The following is a 9,825-nucleotide window of genomic DNA, read 5'->3' as shown; positions in this document are numbered from 1 at the left end:
GCGGCTGAAGACATTCTGGCTGCATCAGCCGACGACAACCAAGAACCACCCCCAGCAGAAGACAAAGTTGCAACACCCCCTGCCAACCAGGAAGTTGTTCTCGAGGAGAACGAGTCTGTGCCCGACCCTCCTGCTCCTGAAGAGGAGGTTGAAAACAATCAGACGGCCACAACCAACACTGCTGACGCCAATGACGTTGTCATGGCTGAAAACAATGTGGCGTCTGAAGACTCTGTGGCGGCTGAAGCTCATGCGGTGCCTGAAGCAAATGCAGCTCCTGAAGCTAGTGATGCGCCAGAAGCCAATGCTGCACCTGAAACCTATGTTGCACCTGAAGCTGTGGTGCAACCTGAAGCCAATCTTGAATCTGAAGCTTTTGTGCCACCACCAAGACCACACACCATCGTGCAGGCATTCGATCGCGGCAATCCTGTCACAGTGAAATGGCCTGTTCTGGTTTCTCCTCCTGCTCCAGGACCACAATATGACTATCACGTGGAGCAGAGGCCTCAGGTCCAGAAGCCAAAGCCAAGGCTGCCAAGGTTTACCAGGTACTGCAACGTCACCTGGCTCATTCAATGTGAATAGCTTCAAGGCACACAACACCTTCTTTGACAGTGCAAAGAACCCATACTCGAAGCCAAGAATTGCCTCAGATCGGTTCTGGAGCTACCAGCAGCACAGCTACTACTCAAGCGTAATGTACAATCAAGAGCGCATATTCCCTCATATGCGTCTCGACAGTGAAGCCATTGCTGGCCTGCCCTTCCTGGAAGAAGCATTGGACTGCTTCAGAGATGTTGGCTGAAAGATCGTGGATGTCACCTAGAGGGGGGTGAATAGGCGCTTTAAAATAATTACGGTTTAGGCTTGAACAAATGCGGAATAAACCTAGCGGTTAATTTGACAAGCACAAAACCTACAACAACTAGGCTCACCTATGTGCACCAACAACTTATGCTAAGCAAGATAAACAACTAAGTGATAGCAAGATAAATGACAAGAAACAATATGGCTATCACAAAGTAAAGTGCATAAGTAAAGGGTTCGGGTAAGAGATAACCGAGGCACGCGGAGACGACGATGTATCCCGAAGTTCACACCCTTGCGGATGCTAATCTTCGTTTGGAGCGGTGTGGAGGCACAATGCTCCCCAAGAAGCCACTAGGGCCACCGTAATCTCCTCACGCCCTCGCACAATGCAAGATGTCGTGATTCCACTAAGGCACCCTTGAGGGCGGTCACCGAACCCGTACAAATGGCAACCCTTGGGGGCGGTCACCGAACCCGTACACTTTGGCAACCCTTGGGGGCGGTCACCGGTACCCGTCAAATTGCTCGGGGCGATCTCCACAACCTAATTGGAGACCCCGACGCTTGCCCGGAGCTTTACACCACAATGATTGAGCTTCGAACACCACCAACCGTCTAGGGCGCCCAAGCACCCAAGAGGAACAAGCTCAAGGGCACCAAGCACCCAAGAGTAATAAGTTTCTCAATTTGTAACTTCCACGTATCACCGTGGAGAACTCAAACTGATGCACCAAATGCAATGGAAGGGCACACGGAGTGCCCAAGTCCTTCTCTCTCAAATCCCACCGAAGCAACTAATGCTAGGGAGGAAAATGAGAGGAAGAACAAGAAGGAGAACACCAAGAACTCCAAGATCTAGATCCAAGGGGTTCCCCTCACATAGAGGAGAAAGTGATTGGTGGAAATGTGGATCTAGATCTCCTCTCTCTTTTCCCTCAAAAACTAGCAAGAATCCATGGAGGGATTGAGAGTTAGCAAGCTCGAAGAAGGTCAACAATGGGGGAAGAACACGAGCTCAAAGGATAAGGTTCATTGGGGAAGAAGACCTCCTTATATAGTGGGGGGAACAATCCAACCGTTACCCCCCACACCAGCCCCGCAGAGAGCGGTACTACCGCTTGGACAGCGGTACTACCGCTCCCCCTCGCGGTACTGCCGCTGGGCCCAGAGCGGTACTACCGCGGTGGTCAGGGCGGTACTACCGCATACGAGCCGTACTACGGCCCCCACTGCCGCGGCTAGTACCGTAAAACCCGACACGAAAAAGACCCCTCGAATCGAGGCGGTACTAGCACGAGACCGCAGCGGTACTACGGCTGGGGGCTACCAGCGGTACTACCGCTTGTAGCACCCAAGCGGTACTACCGCTCCGGCCCGCGGTACTACCGCAGGGAGAAAAACAGAACTGCCAAAACTTCTTCATATGAGCTCCGAATTGAGCAAACTCAAGCTTGTTGGATAGAGGAAGACGAGTAGCATCAAAACAGCGGAGTGAAACCTCCAACCGAGAAGAACCGGCATAACCTCCAACATCGAAAACATCATAGAAGATGTGAGTGAACTCCATTTTCGATGAACTTGAGCTTGTCATCAAGATGACCATAAGCTCCAAAACTCACAAAGAGAAGAACCAAACAAGAACCAATAAAGATGATGCAAGGATGCAATGGTTTGAGCTCTTTATGAACGATACGATCAAGCTACTCATCGAGAGCCCCCCTTGATAGTACGGCAATCAATCCTATAACCCGGTCTCCCAACTACCATTATGAGACCGGTAAAATAGAAAACGTATCAAGAGCAAACCTTTGCCTTGCACATGGTCCACTTGAGCTAGATGATGACGATCTTGACTCCCTCAAGATGGACCACCTTTCTTGATTGCGTTGGCTCGATGAAGACTAGTTGATTGCTCCCCCATACTCCACTATGGGTGAGCCACTCTTCCGCACATCTTCACAAGTCCATTGTCACCACAATGGACGGCAAGCTTCAAGAATTTGATCTCTTCATGATGCTTCACTTGAACTTGCACACCGCAACATCTTCACAAGTCCATTGCCACCACAATGGACGGCAAGCTTCAAGCATTTGATCTCTTTCATGATGCTTCACTTGAACTTGCACACCGCAACCTAACCCCACAAAGAACTCTCATGAAGATCATGGGTTAGTACACAAAGCGTAATTGACAATGCTTACCACACCATGGGATCGCTTGATCCCTCTCGGTACATCTTCTACGCTTTGTGAGTTGATCAAGTTGATTCACTCTTGACTTAGTCCTGATCAACCTTGAATCTTTTCAACTCTCTTCTTTTGGATGATGTCTTGAAGATATACATGAATGATCACACAATCTTCTTCTCCAAGACATGCTTGCAATAAGCTCAACTCTCACATGACCAATCTTTGGATAATTCCTTAATAACACCTTGATCACCACATAAACTCCTTGAAACCAACACATGAACTTCAAGAAATGCCTATGGACAAATCCTTCAAATATAACTCAAGGCAACCATTAGTCCATAGAGATTGTCATCAATTACCAAAACCAAACATGGGGGCACCACATGTTCTTTCACTGGCCTTTTGCAGTTTGTAACAGATAAAGAGCATTGGAATGAAGAGCTTCTCCTACAATTTTATCCAACACTTCACATCCGTGGCTACTACCGGGATATGAAGACTTGGGTCCTCGGGTGGATGACAGGCGATGTGCACCATGAAGCCAAAGCTCTTGATATTATCGAGCTGTCTTCCCTGCCCACTCCTAGCGAACTCTATGAACCTGGTTGCAAGCTCCACAGTGATGCTTTGGAAAGCATATTCCAGAAGCCTGAGCCAAACATGAGCCAAATGCTGATCATGATGAAGCTTCTGCCCCAAGATGCTGAATATCCCAAGGAGTTCTTTATTGAAGACCTCGAGTATCTGCCTCGTACCATCTATCATATTATCAGGCGAACTCTCTGGCCTGTCAAAGGACATTCTCCAACAGCAAAGCTTGAAGGTGCAATGAAGACATTGGTCGTCTATATTCTCAATGGCATTAGCTTCAATGCTCAGGATTTCTTCATAAGGCAACTTGCTGCATCTGGCTCCGATATCTTTGGCCTCAAATTTTATGCTCCATGGGTAATGCGCCTCATCAAGCTACACTCATCGGTCAACTATCAGCCCTCAGCGTGCAATCATATCATCTTCTTGCCTAAAGTTGATATGTCTGTCGAAGCCATTTACCCTGAGCCTGCCAAGGAACCACTTTATCTTCACAATGTAGATCATCAGAGCTTCACGCAACAACTTGAAGGGACTCATGTACCCTATGCTGCTACTCCTGCTTATCCATTGGCTGGCAATACACGTGCACCTCTTCAAGCCAATACTAAAGCCACTGAAAGCACAATTGCTCAAAGGCCTCGGAAGCGGTCTCGCATTCTGAATGACCGAGAGCTTCTTTTTGCCCTTCATCAGAAGCAGGATAAGCATCATGATTGGATGAAGCATCAATTTCAAAGCCTCTTGGTGGATGTCAATCGCATTCGCAACCTTGCCACCAAGAATGCCTTTGTCTCTCATGAAGCCTGTCGGCGATCGTGGAAGAGTCTGACCCTGCTGAGCTCTGAAGATGATCTTAGAGAGGATGGATTCACAGAGCGTTACAAGTTTGATTCCACTCCTCCCAGGAATGCAGTTCCGCGTCGGACTGCATCTCTTGAAGACTCTGAGTACTCCTCTTCTGCAGCAACAGTCAATGCCAGAGTCGTCGATGATGAAGATGATGTCACTTCACTAACCGCTACTTTACCGTGCATCGACACTGCACCAGGCTCCTCTGCACCACCGGACTCCACCGTCATGTTGGAAATATGCCCTAGAGGCAATAATAAATTGGTTATTATTATATTTCCTTGTTCATGATAATCGTTTATTATCCATGCTAGAATTGTATTGATGGGAAACTCAGATACATGTGTGGATACATAGACAACACCATGTCCCTAGTAAGCCTCTAGTTGACTAGCTCGTTGATCAATAGATGGTTACGGTTTCCTGACCATGGACATTGGATGTCGTTGATAACGGGATCACATCATTAGGAGAATGATGTGATGGACAAGACCCAATCCTAAGCCTAGCACAAGATCGTGTAGTTCGTTTGCTCAGAGCTTTTCTAATGTCAAGTATCATTTCCTTAGACCATGAGATTGTGCAACTCCCGGATACCGTAGGAATGCTTTGGGTGTACCAAACGTCACAACGTAACTGGGTGGCTATAAAGGTGCACTACAGGTATCTCCGAAAGTGTCTGTTGGGTTGGCACGAATCGAGACTGGGATTTGTCACTCCGTGTAAACGGAGAGGTATCTCTGGGCCCACTCGGTAGGACATCATCATAATGTGCACAATGTGACCAAGGAGTTGATCACGGGATGATGTGAGTTACGGAACGAGTAAAGAGACTTGCCGGTAACGAGATTGAACAAGGTATCGGGATACCGACGATCGAATCTCGGGCAAGTAACATACCGATAGACAAAGGGAATTGCATACGGGATTGATTGAATCCCCGACATCGTGGTTCATCCGATGAGATCATCGTGGAACATGTGGGAGCCAACATGGGTATCCAGATCCCGCTGTTGGTTATTGGCCGGAGAACGTCTCGGTCATGTCTGCATGGTTCCCGAACCCGTAGGGTCTACACACTTAAGGTTCGATGACGCTAGGGTTATAGGGAATAGATATACGTGGTTACCGAATGTTGTTCGGAGTCCCGGATAAGATCCCGGACGTGACGAGGAGTTCCGTAATGGTCCGGAGGTAAAGATTTATATATGGGAAGTCCTGTTTTGGTCACCGGAAAAGTTTCGGGTGCTATCGGTAATGTACCGGGACCACCGGGAGGGTCCCGGGGGTCCACCAGGTGGGGCCACCAGCCCCAGAAGGCTGCGTGGGCCAAGTGTGGGAGGGGACCAGCTCCAGGTGGGCTGGTGCGCCCCCCCCACCAAGGCCCAAGGCGCAGGGAGAGTGGGAGGGGGCAAACCCTAGGTCCAGATGGGCCTTAAGGCCCACCCTAGTGGCGCCCCCTCTCTTTTCCCCTTGGCCGCACCCTAGATGGGTTTTGGGGGCTGCCGCCACCCCTGGGGAGGGAACCCTAGATGGGGGCGCAGCCCCTCCCCTTCCCCTATATATACTTGAGGTATTTGGGGCTGCAAACACACGAGATGATCTCTCTCTTGGCGCAGCCCTACCTCTCTCCCTCCTCCTCTCCCGCGGTGCTTGGCGAAGCCCTGCAGGATTGCCACGCTCCTCCATCACCACCACACCGCCGTGCTGCTGCTGGACGGAGTCTTCCCCAACCTCTCCCTCTCTCCTTGCTGGATCAAGGCGTGGGAGACGTCACCGGGCTGCACGTGTGTTGAACACGGAGGCACCGTTCTTCGGTGCTTAGATCGGAATCAACCGCGATCTGAATCGCTACGAGTACGACTCCTTCATCCGCGTTCTTGCAACGCTTCCGCATCGCGATCTACAATGGTATGTAGATGCACTCCCCTTCCCCTCGTTGCTAGATTACTCCATAGATTGATCTTGGTGATGCGTAGAAAATTTTGAATTTCTGCTACGTTACCCAACAGTGGTATCAGAGCCAGGTTTATGCGTAGTTTCTATGCACGAGTAGAACACAAAGTAGTTGTGGGCGTCGATTTTGTCAATTTACTTGCCGTTACTAGTCTTATCTTGATTCGGCGGCATCGTGGGATGAAGCGGCCCGGACCGACCTTACACGTACTCTTGCGTTCCACCGACTGACATGCACTAGTTGCATAAGGTGGCTAGCGGGTGTCTGTCTCTCCCACTTTAGTCGGATCGGATTCGATGAAAAGGGTCCTTATGAAGGGTAAATAGAAATTGGCATATCACGTTGTGGCTTTTGCGTAGGTAAGAAACGTTCTTGCTAGAAACCCATAGCAGCCACGTAAAACATGCAACAACAATTAGAAGACGTCTAACTTGTTTTTGTAGGGTATGCTATGTGATGTGATATGGCCAAAAGGATGTGATGAATGATTTATGTGATGTATGAGATTGATCTTGTTCTTGTAATAGGAATCACGACTTGCATGTCGATGAGTATGACAACCGGCAGGAGCCATAGGAGTTGTCTTAATTTATTGTATGACCTGCGTGTCAATGAATAACGCCATGTAATTACTTTACTTTATTGCTAACCGTTAGCCATAGTAGTAGAAGTAATAGTTGGCGAGACAACTTCATGAAGACACGATGATGGAGATCATGGTGTCATGCCGGTGACGAAGGTGATCATGCCGCGCCTCGAAGATGGAGATCACAGGCGCAAGATGATATTGGCCATATCACGTCACTTTATGATTTGCATGTGATGTTTGTCATGTTTACATCTTATTTGCTTAGAACGACGGTAGCATAAATAAGATGATCCCTCACTAAAATTTCAAGAGACGTGTTCCCCCTAACTGTGCACCGTTGCGAAGGTTCGTTGTTTCGAAGCACCACGTGATGATCGGGTGTGATAGATTCTAACGTTCGAATACAACGGGTGTTGAGGAGCCTAGCATGTACAGACATGGCCTCGGAACACATGCGAAACACTTAGGTTGACTTGACGAGCCTAGCATGTACAGACATGGCCTCGGAACACAAGAGACCGAAAGGTCGAACATGAGTCATATAGTAGATACGATCAACATGGAAATGTTCACCGATGATGACTAGTCCGTCTCACGTGATGATCGGACACGGCCTAGTTTGACTCGGATCATGTATCACTTAGATGACTAGAGGGATGTCTATCTGAGTGGGAGTTCATTAATCAGATGAACTTCATTATCATGAACATAGTCAAAAGGTCTTTGCAAATTATGTCATAGCTTACGCTTTAGTTCTACTATTTAAGATATGTTCCTAGAGAAAATTTAGTTGAAAGTTGATAGTAGCAATTATGCGGACTGGGTCCGTAAACTGAGGATTGTCCTCATTGCTCCACAGAAGGCTTATGTCCTTAATGCACCGCTCGGTGTGCTGCACCTCAGCATCGTCTGTAGATGTTGCGAAACATCTGACACACACGTTTTGATGACTACGTGATAGTTCAGTGTGTGATGCTAACGGTTTAAAATTGTGGCACCAAAGACGTTTTTGAAACGTCGCAGAACATATGAGATGTTCCGAAGAGTGAAATTGGGATTTCAGACTAGTGCCCACGTCAAGAGGTATGAGACCTCTGACAAGTTTCTTAAGCCTGCAAACTAAGGGAGAAAAGCTCAATCGTTGAGCATGTGCTCAGATTGTCTGAGTACTACAATCACTTGAATCGAGTGGGAGTTCATCTTCCAGATGAGATAGTGATGGTTCTCCATAGTCACTGCCACCAAGCTATTAGAGCTTCATGATGAACTATAACATATCAGGGATAGACATGATGATCCTTGAGCAACTCGTGATGTTTGACACCGCGAAAGTAGAAATCAAGAAGGAGCATCAATTGTTGATGGTTAGTAAAACCACTAGTTTCTAGAAGGGCAAGGGCAAAAGGGATACTTCATGAAACAGCAAATCATTTGCTGCCCTAGTGAAGAATCCCAAGGTTGAACCCAAACCCGAGACTAAGTGCTTCTGTAATGAGGGGAACGGTCACTGAAGCAGGGCTACCCTAGATACTTGGTAGATGAGAAGGCAGGCAAGGTCGACAGAAGTATATTGGATATACATTATATGAATGTGTACTTTACTAGTACTCCTAGTAGCACCAGGGTATTAGATACCGGTTCAGTTGCTAAGTGTTAGTAACTCGAAATAAAAGCTGCGGAATAAACGGAGACTAGCTAAAGGTGAGATGACGATATGTGTTGGAAGTGTTTCCAAGGTTGATGTGATCAAGCATCGCATGCTCCCTCTACCATCGAGATTGGTGTTAAACCTAAGAAATTGTTATTTCGTGTTTGCGTTGAGCATAAACATGATTGGATTATGTTTATCGCAATACGGTTAATCATTTAAGGAGAATAATGGTTACTCTGTTTATTTGAATAATACCTTCAATGGTCTTGCACCTAAAATGAATCTCGATCGCAGTGATACATATCTTCGTGCCAAAAGATATAAAATAGTAATGATAGTACCACATACTTGTGGCACTGCCATTTGAGTCATATTGGTATAGAACGCATGAATAAGCTCCATGTAGATGGATCTTTGGACTCACTCGTTTTTGAAAAGATTGAGACATGCGAACCATGTCTATTGGTATATATGCATGAAGAAACTCCATGCAGATGGATCGTTTGGACTCACTTGATTTCGAATCACTTGAGACATGCAAATCATACCACATGGGCAAGATGACTGAAAGGCCTCGTTTTCAGTAAGATGGAACAAGAGAGCAACTTGTTGGAAGTAATACATTTTGATGTATGCAGTCCAATGAGTGCTGAGGCAAGCAGTGGATATCGTTATGTTCTTAATTCACAGATGATTTGAGTAGATGCTGAGTGTATTTACTTGATGAAACACAAATCTGAATTATTGAAAGGTTCAAAGTAATTTCAGAGTGAAGTTGAAGATCGTCGTGACAAAAGGATAAAATGTCTGTGATATGATCATAGAGATGAGTATCTGAGTTACGAGTTTGGCACACAATTAAGACATTGTGGAAAGTGTTTCACAATTAATACCGCCTGGAACACCATAGTGTGATGGTGTGTCCGAACATCATAACTGCACCCTATTGGATATGGTGCATACCATGATGTCTCTTATCGAATTACCACTATCGTTTATGGGTTAGGCATTAGAGACAACCGCATTCACTTTAAATAGGGCACCACGCAATTCCGTTGAGACGACACCGTTTAGAGAAACCTAAGTTGTCGTTTCTTAAAAGTTTGGGGCTGCGATGTTTATGTGAAAAAGTTTCAGGCTGATAAGCTCGAACCCAAAGCGGATAAATGCATCTTCATT

The sequence above is a fragment of the Triticum aestivum genome, chromosome 6D (genome assembly GCF_018294505.1).
Source record: "Triticum aestivum cultivar Chinese Spring chromosome 6D, IWGSC CS RefSeq v2.1, whole genome shotgun sequence".
Classification (NCBI taxonomy): Eukaryota; Viridiplantae; Streptophyta; class Magnoliopsida; order Poales; family Poaceae; genus Triticum; species Triticum aestivum.
This window is presented reverse-complemented; position numbering follows the sequence as displayed.